The sequence below is a fragment of the Lithobates pipiens genome, unplaced genomic scaffold, assembly GCF_037356315.1.
Source record: "Lithobates pipiens isolate NorthernLeopardFrog02 unplaced genomic scaffold, aLitPip1_a1.2 Scaffold_185, whole genome shotgun sequence".
Classification (NCBI taxonomy): Eukaryota; Metazoa; Chordata; class Amphibia; order Anura; family Ranidae; genus Lithobates; species Lithobates pipiens.
The window spans coordinates 242,501-266,957 of NW_027507761.1; positions in this window are offsets into that span (position 1 = coordinate 242,501).

The window sequence follows — 24,457 nt, forward strand, 5'->3', positions numbered from 1 at the left end:
GCTCTCATGATCGGCTGACAACCATTCAAGGGTATTCCCTTTATTACAAGGATAGAGAGGGTAAAAAAGGGGGAGGGGTATGCCTATATATCAAGAATATTGTACAAGTGAATGTGAGAGATGACATCACTAAGGAGGCTAGGGAGTAGTGGAATCATTATGGGTAAAGCTCCAAAGGGATGAAGCTAAGGGTAAAATAATACTGGGAGTATGCTATAGACCCCCTAACCTGAGGGAGGAAGCGGAGACTGATCTCCTATCACAATTTGGATTAGCAGCAAGGATAGGAATGGTTATCATAATGGGGGATTTTAATTATCCAGACATAGACTGGGCGGAGGGAACCGCGCATTCATCTAAGGCTCGCCAGTTCCTAAATGTCTTGCAGGACAATTTTATGGGTCAGGTGGTAGACGCACCAACTAGGAATAAAGCGTTACTGGATCTACTGATTACCAACAATACAGACCTGATACGGATATGATACCTGATACGAAAATACAGGACAATTTAGGGAACAGCGATCACAGATCAATTGTCTTCAGTATAAATCACACAAATAGGAAACATAAAGGGAATACAAAGACACTGAACTTAAAAAGAGCCAACTTCCCTAAACTACGAACCTTACTAGAAGGCATAAATTGGGATAAAATCTTAGGAACAAAGAACACAGAGGAGAGATGGGTTTTCTTTAAGAGCATATTAAATAAGGGCATTAGCCAATGCATCCCATTGGGTAATACATTTAAAAGAGCGAACAAAAGTCCTGGATGGCTTAACTCCAATGGAAAAATGTATATGAAAGCAAAGGAGAAGGCCTTCAAAAAATACAAGGTTGAGGGATCATCATCAGCATTCAGATTTTATAAAGAATGCAACAAGAAATGTAAGGGTGCAATAAGGACAGCTAAGACAAAACATGAAAGACACATAGTGGAGGAGAGCAAAAAAAAAATCCCAAGAAATTCGTTAAGTATGTAAAAAAGGGGAGGACAAACTATATTGGCCCCATAAAGAATGAGGAAGGACATCGGGTTACAAAGGATGGGGGGATGGGGAAGGTATTGAATTTATTCTTCTCCTCAGTCTTCACAAGGGAATCGGGGGGCTTCAGTAACCAAAACTGCAGTGTTTATCCTCATCACACATCACAGGAAGCCCCTCCATGGTTAACAGAGGACAGAATTAAAATTAGACTTGGGAAACTTAAGATGTGGTGTATCTAGATAAAGGAAGGCCCGTAGACGTGGTGTATCTAGATAAAGGAAGGTCCGTAGACGTGGTGTATCTAGATAAAGGAAGGTCCGTAGACGTGGTGTATCTGGATAAAGGAAGGCCCGTAGACGTGGTGTATCTAGATAAAGGAAGGTCCGTAGACGTGGTGTATCTGGATAAAGGAAGGTCCGTAGACGTGGTGTATCTAGATAAAGGAAGGCCCGTAGACGTGGTGTATCTAGATAAAGGAAGGCCCGTAGACGTGGTGTATCTAGATATAGGAAGGCCCGTAGACGTGGTGTATCTAGATAAAGGAAGGCCCGTAGACGTGGTGTATCTAGATAAAGGAAGGTCCGTAGACGTGGTGTATCTAGATAAAGGAAGGTCCGTAGACGTGGTGTATCTAGATAAAGGAAGGTCCGTAGACGTGGTGTATCTAGATAAAGGAAGGCCCGTAGACGTGGTGTATCTAGATAAAGGAAGGTCCGTAGACGTGGTGTATCTAGATAAAGGAAGGTCCGTAGACGTGGTGTATCTAGATAAAGGAAGGCCCGTAGACGTGGTGTATCTGGATAAAGGAAGGCCCGTAGACGTGGTGTATCTAGATAAAGGAAGGCCCGTAGACGTGGTGTATCTAGATATAGGAAGGCCCGTAGACGTGGTGTATCTAGATAAAGGAAGGCCCGTAGACGTGGTGTATCTAGATAAAGGAAGGTCCGTAGACGTGGTGTATCTAGATAAAGGAAGGTCCGTAGACGTGGTGTATCTAGATAAAGGAAGGTCCGTAGACGTGGTGTATCTAGATAAAGGAAGGCCCGTAGACGTGGTGTATCTAGATAAAGGAAGGTCCGTAGACGTGGTGTATCTAGATAAAGGAAGGTCCGTAGACGTGGTGTATCTAGATAAAGGAAGGCCCGTAGACGTGGTGTATCTGGATAAAGGAAGGTCCGTAGACGTGGTGTATCTAGATAAAGGAAGACCCGTAGACGTGGTATATCTAGATAAAGGAAGGCCCGTAGACGTGGTGTATCTAGATAAAGGAAGGCCCGTAGACGTGGTGTATCTAGATAAAGGAAGACCCGTAGACGTGGTGTATCTAGATAAAGGAAGACCCGTAGACGTGGTGTATCTAGATAAAGGAAGGTCCGTAGACGTGGTGTATCTAGATAAAGGAAGGTCCGTAGACGTGGTGTATCTAGATAAAAGAAGGCCCGTAGACGTGGTGTATCTAGATAAAAGAAGGCCCGTAGACGTGGTGTATCTAGATAAAGGAAGACCCGTAGACGTGGTGTATCTAGATAAAAGAAGGCCCGTAGACGTGGTGTATCTAGATAAAAGAAGGCCCGTAGACGTGGTGTATCTAGATAAAGGAAGACCCGTAGACGTGGTGTATCTAGATAAAGGAAGGCCCGTAGACGTGGTGTATCTGGATAAAGGAAGGCCCGTAGACGTGGTGTATCTAGATAAAGGAAGGCCCGTAGACGTGGTGTATCTAGATAAAGGAAGACCCGTAGACGTGGTGTATCTAGATAAAGGAAGGTCCGTAGACGTGGTGTATCTAGATAAAGGAAGGTCCGTAGACGTGGTGTATCTAGATAAAAGAAGGCCCGTAGACGTGGTGTATCTAGATAAAAGAAGGCCCGTAGACGTGGTGTATCTAGATAAAGGAAGGCCCGTAGACGTGGTGTATCTAGATAAAAGAAGGCCCGTAGACGTGGTGTATCTGGATAAAGGAAGGCCCGTAGATGTGGTGTATCTAGATAAATGAAGGCCCGTAGACGTGGTGTATCTAGATAAAAGAAGGCCCGTAGACGTGGTGTATCTAGATAAAGGAAGGCCCGTAGACGTGGTGTATCTAGATAAAGGAAGGCCCGTAGATGTGGTGTATCTGGATAAAGGAAGGCCCGTAGACGTGGTGTATCTGGATAAAGGAAGGCCCGTAGACGTGGTGTATCTAGATAAAGGAAGGCCCGTAGACGTGGTGTATCTAGATAAAGGAAGGCCCGTAGATGTGGTGTATCTAGATAAAGGAAGGCCCGTAGACGTGGTGTATCTAGATAAAGGAAGGCCCGTAGACGTGGTGTATCTGGATAAAGGAAGGCCCGTAGACGTGGTGTATCTAGATAAATGAAGGCCCGTAGACGTGGTGTATCTAGATAAAAGAAGGCCCGTAGACGTGGTGTATCTAGATAAAGGAAGGTCCGTAGACGTGGTGTATCTAGATAAATGAAGGCCCGTAGACGTGGTGTATCTAGATAAAGGAAGGCCCGTAGACGTGGTGTATCTAGATAAAGGAAGGCCCGTAGATGTGGTGTATCTAGATAAAGGAAGGCCCGTAGACGTGGTGTATCTGGATAAAGGAAGGCCCGTAGACGTGGTGTATCTAGATAAATGAAGGCCCGTAGACGTGGTGTATCTAGATAAAGGAAGGCCCGTAGACGTGGTGTATCTAGATAAAAGAAGGCCCGTAGACGTGGTGTATCTGGATAAAGGAAGGCCCGTAGACGTGGTGTATCTAGATAAAAGAAGGCCCGTAGACGTGGTGTATCTAGATAAAGGAAGGCCCGTAGACGTGGTGTATCTAGATAAAGGAAGGCCCGTAGACGTGGTGTATCTAGATAAAGGAAGACCCGTAGACGTGGTGTATCTAGATAAAGGAAGGCCCGTAGACGTGGTGTATCTAGATAAAGGAAGGCCCGTAGATGTGGTGTATCTAGATAAAGGAAGGCCCGTAGACGTGGTGTATCTAGATAAAGGAAGGCCCGTAGACGTGGTGTATCTGGATAAAGGAAGGCCCGTAGACGTGGTGTATCTAGATAAATGAAGGCCCGTAGACGTGGTGTATCTAGATAAAGGAAGGCCCGTAGACGTGGTGTATCTAGATAAAAGAAGGCCCGTAGACGTGGTGTATCTGGATAAAGGAAGGCCCGTAGACGTGGTGTATCTAGATAAATGAAGGCCCGTAGACGTGGTGTATCTAGATAAAAGAAGGCCCGTAGACGTGGTGTATCTAGATAAAGGAAGGCCCGTAGACGTGGTGTATCTAGATAAAGGAAGGCCCGTAGACGTGGTGTATCTAGATAAAGGAAGGTCCGTAGACGTGGTGTATCTAGATAAAAGAAGGCCCGTAGACGTGGTGTATCTAGATAAAGGAAGGCCCGTAGACGTGGTGTATCTAGATAAAGGAAGGTCCGTAGACGTGGTGTATCTAGATAAATGAAGGCCCGTAGACGTGGTGTATCTAGATAAAGGAAGGCCCGTAGACGTGGTGTATCTAGATAAAGGAAGGCCCGTAGACGTGGTGTATCTGGATAAAGGAAGGTCCGTAGACGTGGTGTATCTAGATAAAGGAAGACCCGTAGACGTGGTATATCTAGATAAAGGAAGGCCCGTAGACGTGGTGTATCTAGATAAAGGAAGGCCCGTAGACGTGGTGTATCTAGATAAAGGAAGACCCGTAGACGTGGTGTATCTAGATAAAGGAAGACCCGTAGACGTGGTGTATCTAGATAAAGGAAGGTCCGTAGACGTGGTGTATCTAGATAAAGGAAGGTCCGTAGACGTGGTGTATCTAGATAAAAGAAGGCCCGTAGACGTGGTGTATCTAGATAAAAGAAGGCCCGTAGACGTGGTGTATCTAGATAAAGGAAGACCCGTAGACGTGGTGTATCTAGATAAAAGAAGGCCCGTAGACGTGGTGTATCTAGATAAAAGAAGGCCCGTAGACGTGGTGTATCTAGATAAAGGAAGACCCGTAGACGTGGTGTATCTAGATAAAGGAAGGCCCGTAGACGTGGTGTATCTGGATAAAGGAAGGCCCGTAGACGTGGTGTATCTAGATAAAGGAAGGCCCGTAGACGTGGTGTATCTAGATAAAGGAAGACCCGTAGACGTGGTGTATCTAGATAAAGGAAGGTCCGTAGACGTGGTGTATCTAGATAAAGGAAGGTCCGTAGACGTGGTGTATCTAGATAAAAGAAGGCCCGTAGACGTGGTGTATCTAGATAAAAGAAGGCCCGTAGACGTGGTGTATCTAGATAAAGGAAGGCCCGTAGACGTGGTGTATCTAGATAAAAGAAGGCCCGTAGACGTGGTGTATCTGGATAAAGGAAGGCCCGTAGATGTGGTGTATCTAGATAAATGAAGGCCCGTAGACGTGGTGTATCTAGATAAAAGAAGGCCCGTAGACGTGGTGTATCTAGATAAAGGAAGGCCCGTAGACGTGGTGTATCTAGATAAAGGAAGGCCCGTAGATGTGGTGTATCTGGATAAAGGAAGGCCCGTAGACGTGGTGTATCTGGATAAAGGAAGGCCCGTAGACGTGGTGTATCTAGATAAAGGAAGGCCCGTAGACGTGGTGTATCTAGATAAAGGAAGGCCCGTAGATGTGGTGTATCTAGATAAAGGAAGGCCCGTAGACGTGGTGTATCTAGATAAAGGAAGGCCCGTAGACGTGGTGTATCTGGATAAAGGAAGGCCCGTAGACGTGGTGTATCTAGATAAATGAAGGCCCGTAGACGTGGTGTATCTAGATAAAAGAAGGCCCGTAGACGTGGTGTATCTAGATAAAGGAAGGTCCGTAGACGTGGTGTATCTAGATAAATGAAGGCCCGTAGACGTGGTGTATCTAGATAAAGGAAGGCCCGTAGACGTGGTGTATCTAGATAAAGGAAGGCCCGTAGATGTGGTGTATCTAGATAAAGGAAGGCCCGTAGACGTGGTGTATCTGGATAAAGGAAGGCCCGTAGACGTGGTGTATCTAGATAAATGAAGGCCCGTAGACGTGGTGTATCTAGATAAAGGAAGGCCCGTAGACGTGGTGTATCTAGATAAAAGAAGGCCCGTAGACGTGGTGTATCTGGATAAAGGAAGGCCCGTAGACGTGGTGTATCTAGATAAAAGAAGGCCCGTAGACGTGGTGTATCTAGATAAAGGAAGGCCCGTAGACGTGGTGTATCTAGATAAAGGAAGGCCCGTAGACGTGGTGTATCTAGATAAAGGAAGACCCGTAGACGTGGTGTATCTAGATAAAGGAAGGCCCGTAGACGTGGTGTATCTAGATAAAGGAAGGCCCGTAGATGTGGTGTATCTAGATAAAGGAAGGCCCGTAGACGTGGTGTATCTAGATAAAGGAAGGCCCGTAGACGTGGTGTATCTGGATAAAGGAAGGCCCGTAGACGTGGTGTATCTAGATAAATGAAGGCCCGTAGACGTGGTGTATCTAGATAAAGGAAGGCCCGTAGACGTGGTGTATCTAGATAAAAGAAGGCCCGTAGACGTGGTGTATCTGGATAAAGGAAGGCCCGTAGACGTGGTGTATCTAGATAAATGAAGGCCCGTAGACGTGGTGTATCTAGATAAAAGAAGGCCCGTAGACGTGGTGTATCTAGATAAAGGAAGGCCCGTAGACGTGGTGTATCTAGATAAAGGAAGGCCCGTAGACGTGGTGTATCTAGATAAAGGAAGGTCCGTAGACGTGGTGTATCTAGATAAATGAAGGCCCGTAGACGTGGTGTATCTAGATAAAGGAAGGCCCGTAGACGTGGTGTATCTAGATAAAGGAAGGCCCGTAGACGTGGTGTATCTAGATAAAGGAAGGCCCGTAGACGTGGTGTATCTGGATAAAGGAAGGCCCGTAGACGTGGTGTATCTAGATAAATGAAGGCCCGTAGATGTGGTGTATCTAGATAAAAGAAGGCCCGTAGACGTGGTGTATCTAGATAAAAGAAGGCCCGTAGACGTGGTGTATCTAGATAAAAGAAGGCCCGTAGACGTGGTGTATCTAGATAAAGGAAGGCCCGTAGACGTGGTGTATCTAGATAAAGGAAGGCCCGTAGACGTGGTGTATCTAGATAAAGGAAGGCCCGTAGACGTGGTGTATCTAGATAAAAGAAGGCCCGTAGACGTGGTGTATCTAGATAAAGGAAGGCCCGTAGACGTGGTGTATCTGGATAAAGGAAGGCCCGTAGACGTGGTGTATCTGGATAAAGGAAGGCCCGTAGACGTGGTGTATCTAGATAAAAGAAGGGCCCGTAGACGTGGTGTATCTAGATAAAGGAAGGCCCGTAGACGTGGTGTATCTAGATAAAGGAAGGCCCGTAGACGTGGTGTATCTAGATAAAGGAAGACCCGTAGACGTGGTGTATCTAGATAAAGGAAGGCCCGTAGACGTGGTGTATCTAGATAAAGGAAGGCCCGTAGATGTGGTGTATCTAGATAAAGGAAGGCCCGTAGACGTGGTGTATCTAGATAAAGGAAGGCCCGTAGACGTGGTGTATCTGGATAAAGGAAGGCCCGTAGACGTGGTGTATCTGGATAAAGGAAGGCCCGTAGACGTGGTGTATCTAGATAAATGAAGGCCCGTAGACGTGGTGTATCTAGATAAAGGAAGGCCCGTAGACGTGGTGTATCTAGATAAAAGAAGGCCCGTAGACGTGGTGTATCTGGATAAAGGAAGGCCCGTAGACGTGGTGTATCTAGATAAATGAAGGCCCGTAGACGTGGTGTATCTAGATAAAAGAAGGCCCGTAGACGTGGTTATCTAGATAAAGGAAGGCCCGTAGACGTGGTGTATCTAGATAAAGGAAGGCCCGTAGACGTGGTGTATCTAGATAAAGGAAGGTCCGTAGACGTGGTGTATCTAGATAAAAGAAGGCCCGTAGACGTGGTGTATCTAGATAAAGGAAGGCCCGTAGACGTGGTGTATCTAGATAAAGGAAGGCCCGTAGACGTGGTGTATCTAGATATAGGAAGGCCCGTAGACGTGGTGTATCTAGATAAATGAAGGACCGTAGACGTGGTGTATCTAGATAAAGGAAGGTCCGTAGATGTGGTGTATCTAGATAAATGAAGGCCCGTAGACGTGGTGTATCTAGATAAAGGAAGGCCCGTAGACGTGGTGTATCTAGATAAAGGAAGGCCCGTAGAGGTGGTGTATCTAGATAAAGGAAGGCCCGTAGATGTGGTGTATCTAGATAAAGGAAGGCCCGTAGACTTGGTGTATCTAGATAAAGGAAGGCCCGTAGACGTGGTGTATCTAGATAAAGGAAGGCACGTAGATGTGGTGTATCTAGATAAAGGAAGGCCCGTAGACGTGGTGTATCTAGATAAAGGAAGGCCCGTAGACGTGGTGTATCTAGATAAAGGAAGGCCCGTATATGTGGTGTATCTAGATAAAGGAAGGCCCGTAGACGTGCTGTATCTAGATAAAGGAAGGCCCGTAGATGTGGTGTATCTAGATAAAGGAAGGCCCGTAGACGTGATGTATCTAGATAAAGGAAGGTCTGTAGATGTGGTGTATCTACATAAATGAAGTTATATTGGTATGGACCATAGGGTGAGTACATGGATTGGCTACAAGGGCGAGTTCAGAGGGTGGTAATAAATGGGGTGTACTCAGAATGGTCGGGGGTGGGTAGTGGGGTCCCCCAGGGTTCTGTGCTGGGACCAATCCTATTTAATTTGTACATAAATGACCTGGAGGAGGGGGATGGGGAAACAGCTCAATCTCTGTATTTGCGGATGATAATAAGCTAAGCAGGACAATAACTTCTCCGTGTGGAAATTTTGCAGGAAGATCTGAACAAATGAATGGGGGGAGGGGCAACTACATGGCAAATGAGGTTCAATGTAGAAAATATAAAATAATGCATTTGGGCGGCAAAAATGTGAATGCAATCTATAGACTGGGGGGAGAACCTCTGGGGGGATCTAGGGTGGAGAAGGACCTGGGGGTCCTAGTAGATGATGGGCTCAGCAATGCCAAGCTGCTGCTAACAAAGCAAACAGAATATTGGCAATTAAAAAGGGATCAACTCCAGAGATAAAATTATAATTCTCCCCTCTACAAGACTCTGGTCCGGCTGCACCTGGAGTATACTGTCCAGTTCTGGGCACCAGTCCTCAGGAAGGATGTACTGGAAATGGAGCGACTACAAAGAAGGGCAACAAAGCTAATAAAGGGTCTGGAGGATGTTGTGTTGTCCCCCCCTATACATTGTAAAGCGCTGTGTAAACTGTTGGCGCCATATAAATCCATAATAATAATAATAGTAGTTATGAGCTGTGATATTCTGATGTTGGGATTTCTCACTATCGCTTTTCTCTCCATTCCCAACACCTGCCTGACACGTCTCTACCGCCCTGTATATATATATATACACAGAACTACAGGCTCCGCCCCTCTATGACTGACACACACGGATATAAATGGGGTCACTCGCCGGTATTTCCGATCGGTGTTCCGTTCAGCTTCCGGTCCCGCTTCTCCTCCCACTTCCCGGATCTTCTAGCTCCGCCCATTCACATTCATCGATATTAACATGTCCCGCCCTCCATCTCTCCCACGTTCTTCTTCCCATCAAAAGGCTGGACGACCCGCTGCATGACGTCAGTATATCCCTCCCACCATGTGAGGGCACACTAACCTGACCCCGCCCCCTTCTCCGGCGTCCTCCATCTCCATGGAAACCGAACCAAAGAACATCTTCCAACTCCGAGAGATCGGTAACCGGAACCTTCCCCCTCCCCCTCCCCCTCCCCATGGGTCACCCCCCTCCACCCCGGGTCACCATGCCCTCCCCCACCATCCCCCTCACCTGGGTCACCCCCCCCCCATACTAACGGATCCCCTCCCCCTCCATCATCCCCCCTCCACCCAGGTCACCCTCCATCCGGGTCACCCCCCCCCCCTCCATCCCCCTCCACCCCCCTCCACCTGGGTCACCCCCCCCCCCCCATACTAACGGATACCCTCCCCCTCCCATCATCCCCCCTCCACCCGGGTCACCCTCCATCCGGGTCACCCCCCCTCCATCCCCCTCCACCCCCCTCCACCTGGGTCACCCCCCCCCCCATACTAACGGATCCCCCTCCCCCTCCATCATCCCCCTCCACCCGGGTCACCCTCCATCCGGGTCACCCCCCCCCCCCCCCATCCCCCTCCACCTGGGTCACCCCCCCCCATACTAACGGATCCCCCTCCCCTCCATCATCCCCCCTCCACCCAGGTCACCCTCCATCCGGGGTCACCCCCCCCCCCTCCATCCCCCTCCACCCCCCTCCCACCTGGGTCACCCCCCCCCCCCATACTAACGGATACCCCTCCCCCTCCATCATCCCCCTCCACCCGGGTCACCCTCCATCCGGGTCACCCCCCCTCCATCCCCCTCCACCCCCCTCCACCTGGGTCACCCCCCCCCATACTAACGGATCCCCCTCCCCCTCCATCATCCCCCCTCCACCCGGTCACCCTCCATCCGGGTCACCCCCCCCCCCTCCATCCCCCTCCACCTGGGTCACCCCCCCCCATACTAACGGATCCCCCTCCCCCTCCATCATCCCCCCTCCACCCGGGTCACCCTCCATCCGGGTCACACCCCCCCTCCATCCCCCTCCACCCCCCTCCACCCGAGTCACCCTCCCGCCTCCATCCCCCTCCACCCCCTCCACCTGGGTCACCCCCCCCCCCCCATACTAACGGATCCCCCTCCCCCTCCATCATCCCCCCTCTACCCGGGTCACCCTCCATCCGGGGTCACCCCCCCCCTCCATCCCCACCATCCCCCTCCACCCGGGTCAGCCTCCCCCCACCATCCTACCGGATCCCCCCTCCCCTCCATCTCCACCATCCCCCTCCACCCGGATCACCCTCCCCCCCATCCTACCGGATCCCCTTCCCCTCCATCCCACCATCCCCCCTCACCCTAGGTCACCCTCCCCCTCCACCCTGGTCACCCTCCCCCTCCATCCCCACCATCCCCCTCCACCAGGTCAACCTCCTCCTCCCCCGAGTCACCTTCCCCCTCCATCCCCGCCATCCCCCTCCACCCGGGGTCACCTCCCCCTCCATGCCCACCATCCCCCTCCCCCAGGTCACCCTCCCCCTCACCCGAGTCACCCCCTTCCCCCTCCACCCAGGTCACCCGAGTCACCCCCCTCCACCAGAGTCACCCTCCCGCCTCCACCCCCCTCCACCTGGGTCACCCCCCCATACTAACGGATCCCCCTCCCCCTCCATCATCCCCCCTCCACCCGGGTCACCCTCCATCCGGGTCACCCCCCCTCCATCCCCACCATCCCCCTCCCACCCGGGGTCAGCCTCCCCCCACCATCCTACCGGATCCCCCTCCCCCTCCATCCCACCATCCCCCCTCACCCTTGGTCACCCTCCCCCTCCATCTCCATCATCCCCCCTCCACCCGGGTCACCCTCCCACTCCATCCCCACCATCCCCCTCCACCCGGATCACCCTCCCCCCCATCCTACCGGATCCCCCTCCCCCCTCCATCCCACCATCCCCCCTCACCCTAGGTCACCCTCCCCCTCCACCCGGGTCACCCTCCCCTCCACCCTGGTCACCCTCCCCCTCACCCGGGTCACCCTCCCCCTCCATCCCCACCATCCCCCTCCACCAGGTCAACCTCCTCCTCCCTCGAGTCACCTTCCCCCTCCATCCCCGCCATCCCCCTCCACCCGGGTCACCCTCCCCCTCCATGCCCACCATCCCCCTCACCCGAGTCACCCCCCTCCCCCTCCACCCAGGTCACCCTCCCCCTCCACCCAGGTCACCCAAGTCACCCCCCTCCCCCGAGTCACCCTCCCGCCTCCATCCCCCTCCACCCGGGTCACCCTCCCCCCACCATCCCCCTCCACCCAGGTCACCCGAGTCACCCCCCCTCCCCCTCCACTGGGTCACCCTCCCCCTCCACCCAGGTCACCTTCCCCCTTCACCCGATTCAACCCCCCCCCTCCACCCAGGTCACCCTCCCCTTCCTTCCGGGTCACCCTCCCCCTCCACCCGGGTCCACCCCCCCTCCATCCACACTCCTCAGATCATTACACCCCCCGGGTCACCACAGATCATCCCCAGATCATTACACCCCCCCAGATCATTACACCCCCCCAGATCATTACACCCCCCCAGATCATTACACCCCCAGATCATTACACCCCCCCAGGTCACCACAGATCATCCCCAGATCATTACACCCCCCCAGATCATTACACCCCCCAGATCATTACACCCCCCAGATCATTACACCCTCCCAGGTCACTACAGATCATCCCAGATCATTACACCCCCCCAGGTCACCACAGATCATCCCCAGATCATTACACCCCCCAGGTCACCCCAGATCATTACACCCCCAGATCATTACACCCCCCTAGGTCACCACAGATCATTACACCCCCAGATCACCCCCATATCATTACACCCCCAGATCACCACAGATCGCCCCCAGATCATTACACCCTCCAGATCACCCCCAGATCATATCACCCCAGATCATCCCTAGATCATTACACCCCACAGATCACCCCCTGATCATTACACCCCCAGATCATTACACCCCCCAGGTCACCACAGATCACCCCCAGATCATTACACCCCCCAGATCACCCCAGATCATTACACCCCCCAGATCACCCCAGATCATTACACTCCCAGATCATTACACCCCCCTAGGTCACCACAGATCATTACACCCCCAGATCACCCCCATATCATTACACCCCCCAGATCACCACAGATCATCCCTAGATCATTACACCCCCAGATCACCACAGATCACCCCCAGATCATTACACCCCCCAGATCACCCCCCAGATCATTACACCCCCCAGATCACCCCAGATCATTACACCCCCCCAGATCATTACACCCCCCAGATCATTACACCCCCCAGATCACCACAGATCATCACCACAGATCACTCCCCCCTGATCATTACACCCCCAGATCATTACACCCTCCCAGATCACCCCCAGATCATTACACCCTCCCAGATCACCCCCAGGTCACCACAGATCATTACACCCTCCCCAGATCACCCCCAGGTCACCACAGATCATTACACCCTCCTAGATCACCCCCAGATCATTACACCCCCCAGATCACCACAGATCATTACACCCTCCTAGATCACCACAGATCACCCCCAGATCACCACAGATCATTACACCCCCAGATCACCCCCATATCATTACACCCCCAGATCACCACAGATCACCCCCAGATCATTACACCCTCCAGATCACCCCCAGATCATATCACCACAGATCACCCCCAGATCATTACACCCCCCCAGGTCACCACAGATCACCCCCAGATCATTACACCCCCCAGATCACCCCAGATCATTACACTCCCCAGATCATTACACCCCCCTAGGTCACCACAGATCATTACACCCCCAGATCACCCCATATCATTACACCCCCAGATCACCACAGATCGCCCCCAGATCATTACACCCTCCAGATCACCCCCAGATTATATCACCCCAGATCATCCCTAGATCATTACACCCCCAGATCACCACAGATCACCCCCAGATCATTACACCCCCAGATCACCCCAGATCATTACACCCCCCCCCCAGATCATTACACCCCCCCAGATCATTACACCCCCCCAGATCATTACACCCCCCCCAGGTCACCACAGATCATCCTCAGATCATTACACCCCCCAGGTCACCACAGATCATTACACCCCCCAGATCACCCCCATATCATTACACCCCCAGATCACCACAGATCGCCCCCAGATCATTAACCCCCCAGATCACCCCCAGATCATATCACCCCAGATCATCCCTAGATCATTACACCCCCCCTGGTCACCACAGATCATCCCCAGATCATTACACCCCCCAGATCATTACACCCCCCAGATCATTACACCCTCCCAGATCATTACACCCCCCCAGATCATTACACCCCCCAGATCATTACACCCCCCAGATCATTACACCCCCCCAGGTCACCACAGATCATCCCCAGATCATTACACCCCCCAGGTCACCCCAGATCATTACACCCCCCAGATCATTACACCCCCCTAGGTCACCACAGATCATTACACCCCCAGATCACCCCCATATCATTACACCCACAGATCACCCCCAGATCATTACACCCCCCAGATCACCCCCAGATCATATCACCCCAGATCATCCCTAGATCATTACACCCCCCAGATCACCACAGATCACCCCCCCTGATCATTACACCCCCAGATCATTACACCCCCCAGGTCACCACAGATCACCCCCAGATCATTACACCCCCAGATCACCACAGATCGCCCCCAGATCATTACACCCTCCAGATCACCCCCAGATCATATCACCCCAGATCATCCCTAGATCATTACACCCCACAGATCACCCCCCCTGATCATTACACCCCCCAGATCATTACACCCCCCAGGTCACCACAGATCACCCCCAGATCATTACACCCCCCAGATCACCCCAGATCATTACACCCCCCAGATCACCCCAGATCATTACACTCCCCAGATCATTACACCCCCCTAGGTCACCACAGATCATTACACCCCCAGATCACCCCCATATCATTACACCCCCAGATCACCACAGATCATCCCTAGATCATTACACCCCCAGATCACCACAGATCACCCCCAGATCATTACACCCCCCAGATCACCCCCAGATCATTACACCCCCCAGATCACCCCAGATCATTACACCCCCCCAGATCATTACACCCCCCCAGATCATTACACCCCCCAGATCACCACAGATCATCACCACAGATCACTCCCCCCCTGATCATTACACCCCCAGATCATTACACCCTCCCAGATCACCCCCAGATCATTACACCCTCCCAGATCACCCCCAGGTCACCACAGATCATTACACCCTCCCAGATCACCCCCAGGTCACCACAGATCATTACACCCTCCTAGATCACCCCCAGATCATTACACCCCCCAGATCACCACAGATCATTACACCCTCCTAGATCACCACAGATCACCCCCAGATCACCACAGATCATTACACCCCCAGATCACCCCCATATCATTACACCCCCAGATCACCACAGATCACCCCCAGATCATTACACCCTCCAGATCACCCCCAGATCATATCACCACAGATCACCCCCAGATCATTACACCCCCCCAGGTCACCACAGATCACCCCCAGATCATTACACCCCCCAGATCACCCCAGATCATTACACTCCCCAGATCATTACACCCCCCTAGGTCACCACAGATCATTACACCCCCAGATCACCCCATATCATTACACCCCCAGATCACCACAGATCGCCCCCAGATCATTACACCCTCCAGATCACCCCCAGATTATATCACCCCAGATCATCCCTAGATCATTACACCCCCAGATCACCACAGATCACCCCCAGATCATTACACCCCCAGATCACCCCAGATCATTACACCCCCCCCCCCAGATCATTACACCCCCCCAGATCATTACACCCCCCCCAGGTCACCACAGATCATCCTCAGATCATTACACCCCCCAGGTCACCACAGATCATTACACCCCCCAGATCACCCCCATATCATTACACCCCCAGATCACCACAGATCGCCCCCAGATCATTAACCCCCCAGATCACCCCCAGATCATATCACCCCAGATCATCCCTAGATCATTACACCCCCCCTGGTCACCACAGATCATCCCCAGATCATTACACCCCCCAGATCATTACACCCCCCAGATCATTACACCCTCCCAGATCATTACACCCCCCCAGATCATTACACCCCCCCAGATCATTACACCCCCCCAGATCATTACACCCCCCAGATCATTACACCCCCCAGATCATTACACCCCCCCAGGTCACCACAGATCATCCCCAGATCATTACACCCCCCAGGTCACCCCAGATCATTACACCCCCCAGATCATTACACCCCCCTAGGTCACCACAGATCATTACACCCCCAGATCACCCCCATATCATTACACCCACAGATCACCCCCAGATCATTACACCCCCCAGATCACCCCCAGATCATATCACCCCAGATCATCCCTAGATCATTACACCCCCCAGATCACCACAGATCACCCCCCCTGATCATTACACCCCCAGATCATTACACCCCCCAGGTCACCACAGATCACCCCCAGATCATTACACCCCCCAGATCACCCCAGATCATTACACTCCCCAGATCATTACACCCCCCTAGGTCACCACAGATCATTACACCCCCAGATCACCCCCATATCATTACACCCCCAGATCACCACAGATCGCCCCCAGATCATTACACCCTCCAGATCACCCCCAGATCATATCACCCCAGATCATCCCTAGATCATTACACCCCCCAGATCACCCCAGTTCATTACACTCCCCAGATCATTACACCCCCAGGTCACCACAGATCACCCCCAGATCATTACACCCCCCAGGTCACCACAGATCATTACACCCCCCAAATCACCCCCAGATCACCCCCAGATCATTACACCCCACAGATCACCCCCAGGTCACCACAGATCATCCCCAGATCATTACACCCCCAAGATCATTACACCCCCCAGGTCACCACAGATATCACCCCCCAGATCATTACACCCCCCAGATCACCCCAGATCATTACACCCCCCAGATCATTACACCCCCAGGTCACCACAGATCACCCCCAGATCATTACACCCCCCAGGTCACCACAGATCATTACACCCCCCAAATCACCCCCAGATCATTACACCCCCCAGATCACCCCCAGATCATTACACCCCACAGATCACCCCCAGGTCACCACAGATCATCCCCAGATCATTACACCCCCAAGATCATTACACCCCCCAGGTCACCACAGATATCACCCCCCAGATCATTACACCCCACAGATCACCCCCAGATCATTACACCCCACAGATCACCCCCAGGTCACCACAGATCATCCCCAGATCATTACACCCCCAAGATCATTACACCCCCCCAGGTCACCACAGATATCACCCCCCAGATCATATCACCCCCAGATCATATCACCCCCAGATCATATCACCCCCAGATCATATCACCCCCAGATCATATCACCCCCCAGATCATTACACCCCCCAGATCACCCCCAGATCATTACACCCCCCAGGTCACCACAGATCACCCCCAGATCATTACACCCCCCAGGTCACCACAGATCATTACACCCCCCAGATCACCCCCAGATCATTACACCCCACAGATCACCCCCAGATCATTACACCCTCCTAGATCACCACAGATCACCCCCGATCATTACACCCACAGATCACCCCCATATCATTACACCTCCAGATCAGCACAGATCACCTCCAGATCATTACACCCCCAAATCACCCCCATATCATTACACCGCCAGATCACCACAGATCGCCAACAGATCATTACACCCTCCAGATCACCCCCAGATCATCCCTAGATCATTACACCCCCCAGATCACCACAGATCACCCCCCCCTGATCATTACACCCCCAGATCACCACAGATCGCCAACAGATCATTACACCCTCCAGATCACCCCCAGATCATATCACCCCAGATCATCCCTAGATCATTACACCCCCCAGATCACCACAGATCACCCCCCAGATCATTACACCCCCCCCCCCCCCGATCTCCTCCTGGGTCACCATCCCTACACCCTTCCTCCCTGGACACCAGACCCCTGCTTCACCAGATCTCTGAACCCTCCACCTTTCTTCCTAAGTCGCCAGACCCCTACCCTATGAAGTCACTATCCCTTCACCCTCCCTCCCGGGTCTCCAGACCCCTACTCATTCCAGTCACTAAACCTTTCATCCTCCCTCCCGGGTCTCCAGACCCCTACTCATTCCAGTCACTAAACCTTTCATCCTCCCTCCCGGGTCTCCAGACCCCTACCCTGTGAAGTCACTAACCCTTCACCCTCCTTCCCAGGTCTCCAGACCCCTACCCTGTGAAGTCACTAACCCTTCACCCTCCTTCCCAAGTCGCCAGACCCCTACCCTATGAAGTCACTATCCCTTCACCCTCCCTCCCGGGTCTCCAGACCCCTACTCATTCCAGTCACTAAACCTTTCATCCTCCCTCCCGGGTCTCCAGACCCCTACCCTATGAAGTCACTATCCCTTCACCCTCCCTCCCGGGTCTCCAGACCCCTACTCATTCCAGTCACTAAACCTTTCATCCTCCCTCCAGGGTCTCCAGACCCCTACTCATATCAGTCACTAAACTCTTTATCCTCCCTCCCGGGTCTCCAGACCCCTACTTATTCCGGTCACTAAGCCCTTCACCCTCCCTCCCGGGTCTCCAGACCCCTACCCTGTGAAGTCACTACCCTTCACCCTCCTTCCCGGGTCTCCAGACCCCTACTCATTACGGTCACTAATCCCTTCATCCTCCTTCCCGGGTCTCCAGACCCCTTCTCATTACGGTCAGTAAACTCTTTATCCTCCCGGGTCTCTAGACCCCTTCTCATTCCAGTCACTAAAACCCTTCATCCTCCCTCCCAGGTCTCTAGACCCCTACTCATTCCAGTCACTAAACCCTTCATCCTCCTTCCCGGGTCTCCAGACCCCCTACTCATTACGGTCACTAAACCCTTCATCCTCCTTCCCCGGGTCTCCAGACCCTTCTCATTCCAGTCACTAAACCTTTCATCCTCCCTCCCCGGGTCTCCAGACCCCTACTCATTCCAGTCACTAAACCTTTCATCCTCCCTCCCCGGGTCTCCAGACCCCTACTCATTACGGTCACTAAACTCTTTATCCTCCCTCCCGGGTCTCTAGACCCCTACTCATTCCAGTCACTAAACCCTTCATACTCCCTCCCAGGTCTCCAGACCCCCTCCTTCCCGAGTCACTAGACCCCTACTTCGCTGGCTCTCTGAACCCTCCACCTTCCCTTCCGAGTCACCAGACCCCTACCCTGTGAAGTCACGAATCCCTGCATCCTCCCTCCTGGGTCATTCAGGTCACTATATCCTTCACACTCCTCCCAGGTCTCCAGGCCCCCTCCTTCCCGAGTCACCAGACCGCTACTTCACCAGGTTACTAAACCCTTCACCCTCCCTCCTGAGTCTCCGGACCCCCTTCCTCTCCCGTAACCAGACCCCTACTCTGCATGGTCACTAATCCCTTCACTCTCTCTTGACTCACCAGACCCCCTACCCCGCTGGGTTAATAAACCCTTCAACCTTCTGCTTGGGTCTTCCGGCCCCCTTCTTCCTGAGTCACCAGACCTCTACTCCAGCAGTTTACTAAATCCTTCACCCTCCCTCATGGATCACCAGACCCCTACTCCACCGGGTCACTAAACCGCTCCCTCTCCCTCTAGGGGTCTCCTGGTAGGGCCCCATCCCTGCCTGGTCACCAGACTTCTACTTTGTTGGGCCACTAAACCCTTTACCCTTCTGTTTCTCCAGACACCCTTTTTAATGGGACACTGGACCCCTACTCCACCATGTTCCTAAACCCTTCATCCTCGCTCCCGGCTCATTAGACCCCCTACTACCCGGGGTCACTCAATCCTGATAGGTCACTTATGGAGAGATTTCAGGAAGGTTTATTGAGGTATATATTATGATGTGTGATTCCTCTCCTCTCTTCTAGTGATCTCAGGATGGATCCCGACCAGGGAACAAGGAATCATCATCACCATCCTCATCCTCCCCCGAGAACAGGTAATCCTCCCCCCAAGAACAGGTAATCCTCACCCTCCTCCTCCCCCGAGAACAGGTAATCCTCCCCCGAGAACTCACCCTCCTCCTCACCTGAGAACAGGTAATCCTCACCCTCCTCCTCCTCCTCACCTGAGAACAGGTAATCCTCACCCTCCTCCTCCTCCTCACCTGAGAACAAGTAATCCTCACCCTCCTCCTCCTCCTCCTCCTCCTCACCTGAGAACAGGTAATCCTCACCCTCCTCCTCCTCCTCACCTGAGAACAGGTAATCCTCACCCTCCTCCTCCTCCTCACCTGAGAACAAGTAATCCTCACCCTCCTCCTCCTCCTCCTCACCTGAGAACAGGTAATCCTCACCCTCCTCCTCCTCCTCACCTGAGAACAGGTAATCCTCACCCTCCTCCTCCTCCTCACCTGAGAACAGGTAATCCTCACCCTCCTCCTCCTCCTCCTCCTCACCTGAGAACAGGTAATCCTCACCCTCCTCCTCCTCCTCACCTGAGAACAGGTAATCCTCACCCTCCTCCTCCTCCTCACCTGAGAACAGGTAATCCTCACCCTCCTCCTCACCTGAGAACAGGTAATCCTCACCCTCCTCCTCACCTGAGAACAGGTAATCCTCACCCTCCTCCTCACCTGAGAACAGGTAATCCTCACCCTCCTCACCTGAGAACAGGTAATCCTCACCCTCCTCCTCCTCCTCACCTGAGAACAAGTAATCCTCACCCTCCTCCTCCTCCTCACCTGAGAACAGGTAATCCTCACCCTCCTCCTCCTCCTCCTCCTCACCTGAGAACAGGTAATCCTCACCCTCCTCCTCCTCCTCACCTGAGAACAGGTAATCCTCACCCTCCTCCTCACCTGAGAACAGGTAATCCTCACCCTCCTCCTCACCTGAGAACAGGTAATCCTCACCCTCCTCCTCACCTGAGAACAGGTAATCCTCACCCTCCTCCTCACCTGAGAACAGGTAATCCTCACCCTCCTCCTCACCTGAGAACAGGTAATCCTCACCCTCCTCCTCACCTGAGAACAGGTAATCCTCACCCTCCTCCTCACCTGAGAACAGGTAATCCTCACCCTCCTCCTCACCTGAGAACAGGTAATCCTCACCCTCCTCCTCACCTGAGAACAGGTAATCCTCACCCTCCTCCTCACCTGAGAACAGGTAATCCTCACCCTCCTCACCTGAGAACAGGTAATCCTCACCCTCCTCCTCCTCCTCACCTGAGAACAAGTAATCCTCACCCTCCTCCTCCTCCTCACCTGAGAACAGGTAATCCTCACCCTCCTCCTCCTCCTCCTCCTCACCTGAGAACAGGTAATCCTCACCCTCCTCCTCCTCCTCACCTGAGAACAGGTAATCCTCACCCTCCTCCTCACCTGAGAACAGGTAATCCTCACCCTCCTCCTCACCTGAGAACAGGTAATCCTCACCCTCCTCCTCACCTGAGAACAGGTAATCCTCACCCTCCTCCTCACCTGAGAACAGGTAATCCTCACCCTCCTCCTCACCTGAGAACAGGTAATCCTCACCCTCCTCCTCACCTGAGAACAGGTAATCCTCACCCTCCTCCTCACCTGAGAACAGGTAATCCTCACCCTCCTCCTCACCCGAGAACAGGTAATCCTCACCCTCCTCCTCACCCGAGAACAGGTAATCCTCACCCTCCTCCTCACCCGAGAACAGGTAATCCTCACCCTCCTCCTCACCCGAGAACAGGTAATCCTCACCCTCCTCCTCCTCACCTGAGAACAGGTAATCCTCACCCTCCTCCTCCTCACCTGAGAACAGGTAATCCTCACCCTCCTCCTCCTCACCTGAGAACAGGTAATCCTCACCCTCCTCCTCACCTGAGAACAGGTAATCCTCACCCTCCTCCTCACCTGAGAACAGGTAATCCTCACCCTCCTCCTCACCTGAGAACAGGTAATCCTCACCCTCCTCCTCACCTGAGAACAGGTAATCCTCACCCTCCTCCTCACCTGAGAACAGGTAATCCTCACCCTCCTCCTCCTCCTCACCTGAGAACAGGTAATCCTCACCCTCCTCCTCCTCACCTGAGAACAGGTAATCCTCACCCTCCTCCTCTCCTGAGAACAGGTAATCCTCGCCCTCCTCCTCCTCCTCACCTGAGAACAGGTAATCCTCACCCTCCTCCTCCTCCTCACCTGAGAACAGGTAATCCTCACCCTCCTCCTCCTCCTCACCTGAGCACAGGTAATCCTCACCCTCCTCCTCCTCCTCACCTGAGCACAGGTAATCCTCACCCTCCTCCTCCTCCTCACCTGAGAACAGGTAATCCTCACCCTCCTCCTCCTCCTCACCTGAGAACAGGTAATCCTCACCCTCCTCCTCCTCCTCACCTGAGAACATGTAATCCTCACCTTCCTCCTCCTCACCTGAGCACAGGTAATCCTCACCCTCCTCCTCCTCCTCACCTGAGCACAGGTAATCCTCACCCTCCTCCTCCTCCTCCTCACCTGAGCACAGGTAATCCTCACCCTCCTCCTCCTCCTCCTCACCTGAGAACAGGTAATCCTCACCCTCCTCCTCCTCCTCCTCACCTGAGAACAGGTAATCCTCACCCTCCTCCTCCTCCTCCTCACCTGAGAACAGGTAATCCTCACCCTCCTCCTCCTCCTCCTCACCTGAGAACAGGTAATCCTCACCCTCCTCCTCCTCCTCCTCACCTGAGAACAGGTAATCCTCACCCTCCTCCTCCTCCTCCTCACCTGAGAACAGGTAATCCTCACCCTCCTCCTCCTCACCTGAGCACAGGTAATCCTCACCCTCCTCCTCCTCCTCCTCACCTGAGAACAGGTAATCCTCACCCTCATCAGACAAAGCTGATAGAAAATAGTCTGTATGTATGACGGAATGAACAGCCCAGGGAACGTCTGTGCAAAGGGAATGGGAATCTTTGGGATAAAAGCAGAAAATGGTACCCCTCTGAGGAGATGTGGATTGGGAAAAGGATCATGTATGTATAATTGGGGGTAACCCAAAAATAAATGTGAGCTTCGCTGTGGAGTAACCAGGAGGGGGCGCTCCATGTAAAGTCCAACTGGAAAAAGAGAAAACCAGGTGCAGGTACTCCATAGTGTAATATAATAAAATGTGAATAAAAATGCACTCACAAGTGTCTGTATGAGGGTTGGTAGTGACCCTGAGAACCATCAACCAGAGATGGGGAAACACCCAGCCTTGGCCATTGGCATGGGGGCGGGATAGAGAGGACCCTGTGAAATTCTAAGCTTCTTCCTATAAGCATTTCATTTCTTTGCGCTTAAAAGCACAAATGCAACTCTCTTATATAATGCCGGCAAAGCGGCTCGTTTATCTCTCCAAGTAACACAGACAGATGCTGGCATCACCTCGAGCTCAGTATAATCCTGAAGAGAAATAGCCAGGCAGCCTTTATTTATGCTATACACATGGATAACACACGAGCGTGGTGGCTTCAGAATCAGCCAATCAGACACTTGTATTCATTCAAAAGATCCAATCACATTCACTTGTATATATTCAAATAGAAATGCAGTAGTGACGTGTGCAGATGGTCATGTTCAAAACCATGCGGCAAGCACAAGGCTCTGAACACGATCGCGTGCACGCTCCCACTGCTACCAATGACGCGAGCCGTTCTCTATCATGGCTCAATGGGCCATCCGTTTGTATGGTTATACTATGGTTCCCATGTACGCAGATCTGCTTACTTAGGAGTTTAGATGCGGTCACCATGGAGTGGCCAGTCCCTTGGTGAGGCATAAACAAACCTCCTTAAAAGAGCAAACAGATCCACCGCGCCCACGGGAAGTTTTCCGCATCCAATTGTCTTCCACCAACGTCTGTATGCGTGACTACCCTCGCATGAGCGCATTAAAGCAAAACTGACACTAGGGGGGCGTCTGACAACATGCATTAATAAAAATGTCCACAACACCCGACACTAGTGTCACTGTGGATATCAGCTTTCAGTACTGCTGCAGATGGTCTACAAAACTCGGTGACCAGACCTCCTCCACCCAATGTCACTTGTGGCGCATGCGCAGTCGGAGCACGTTTTCAAGGTGTTCTCGCCTTTTTCTTCAGCCTAACTGAGTGGGCTTCTCACTAGCTTTGTTTTAAGGTAAGTTTCACATAATGGGTTTGTATGCGATGCATACTAGCACATTATAACTTTACCTTGCAGGTTGGGGGAAAAAAAAACATGGCGGTTTACTACTGCCTCCAGAAAAAGAAAATGAGAAATCTTTTGCCCCGCTTCTCCTTCGGCGACTAAATTGGGGATAGGGCACTTTATACAGTGGTCGTTTTTTGATGCCACCCCTCTGCTTTCACTATGTTCTGTGTTCTTTGTGAAGGAAATTGCTCTCTGGAATTCTATACATGTTTGGTAGCCCCTGCGAGGGGCGCTCAATAAGCGTGTTATATTTTCTTGTTTACCCAAAATGTAATAAACCTATTGAAACAGAAATCTTTTACCCGGTATTAGCAGACACAAATACCGACCCGTTTTATCTCTTGGGAAATCCAAATTCTATGCATGGCCATATCTCCTGCCCAACAAGAAACACGACTTTTATCTACGATCCCCATAATATATCGGCTGCTCTACCATTGTCTTATTCTACAGAACTACGAACAATCTACGTGTGTGTGTGTGCCCCCCGCAAATCATAACTAGAGAAACTTCTCAGAGAATGGAAAAGTCCACAGAAGTCCAATCAGTCAACTGAATTTATTCCTAATTTCTGAGTAAAACACAACA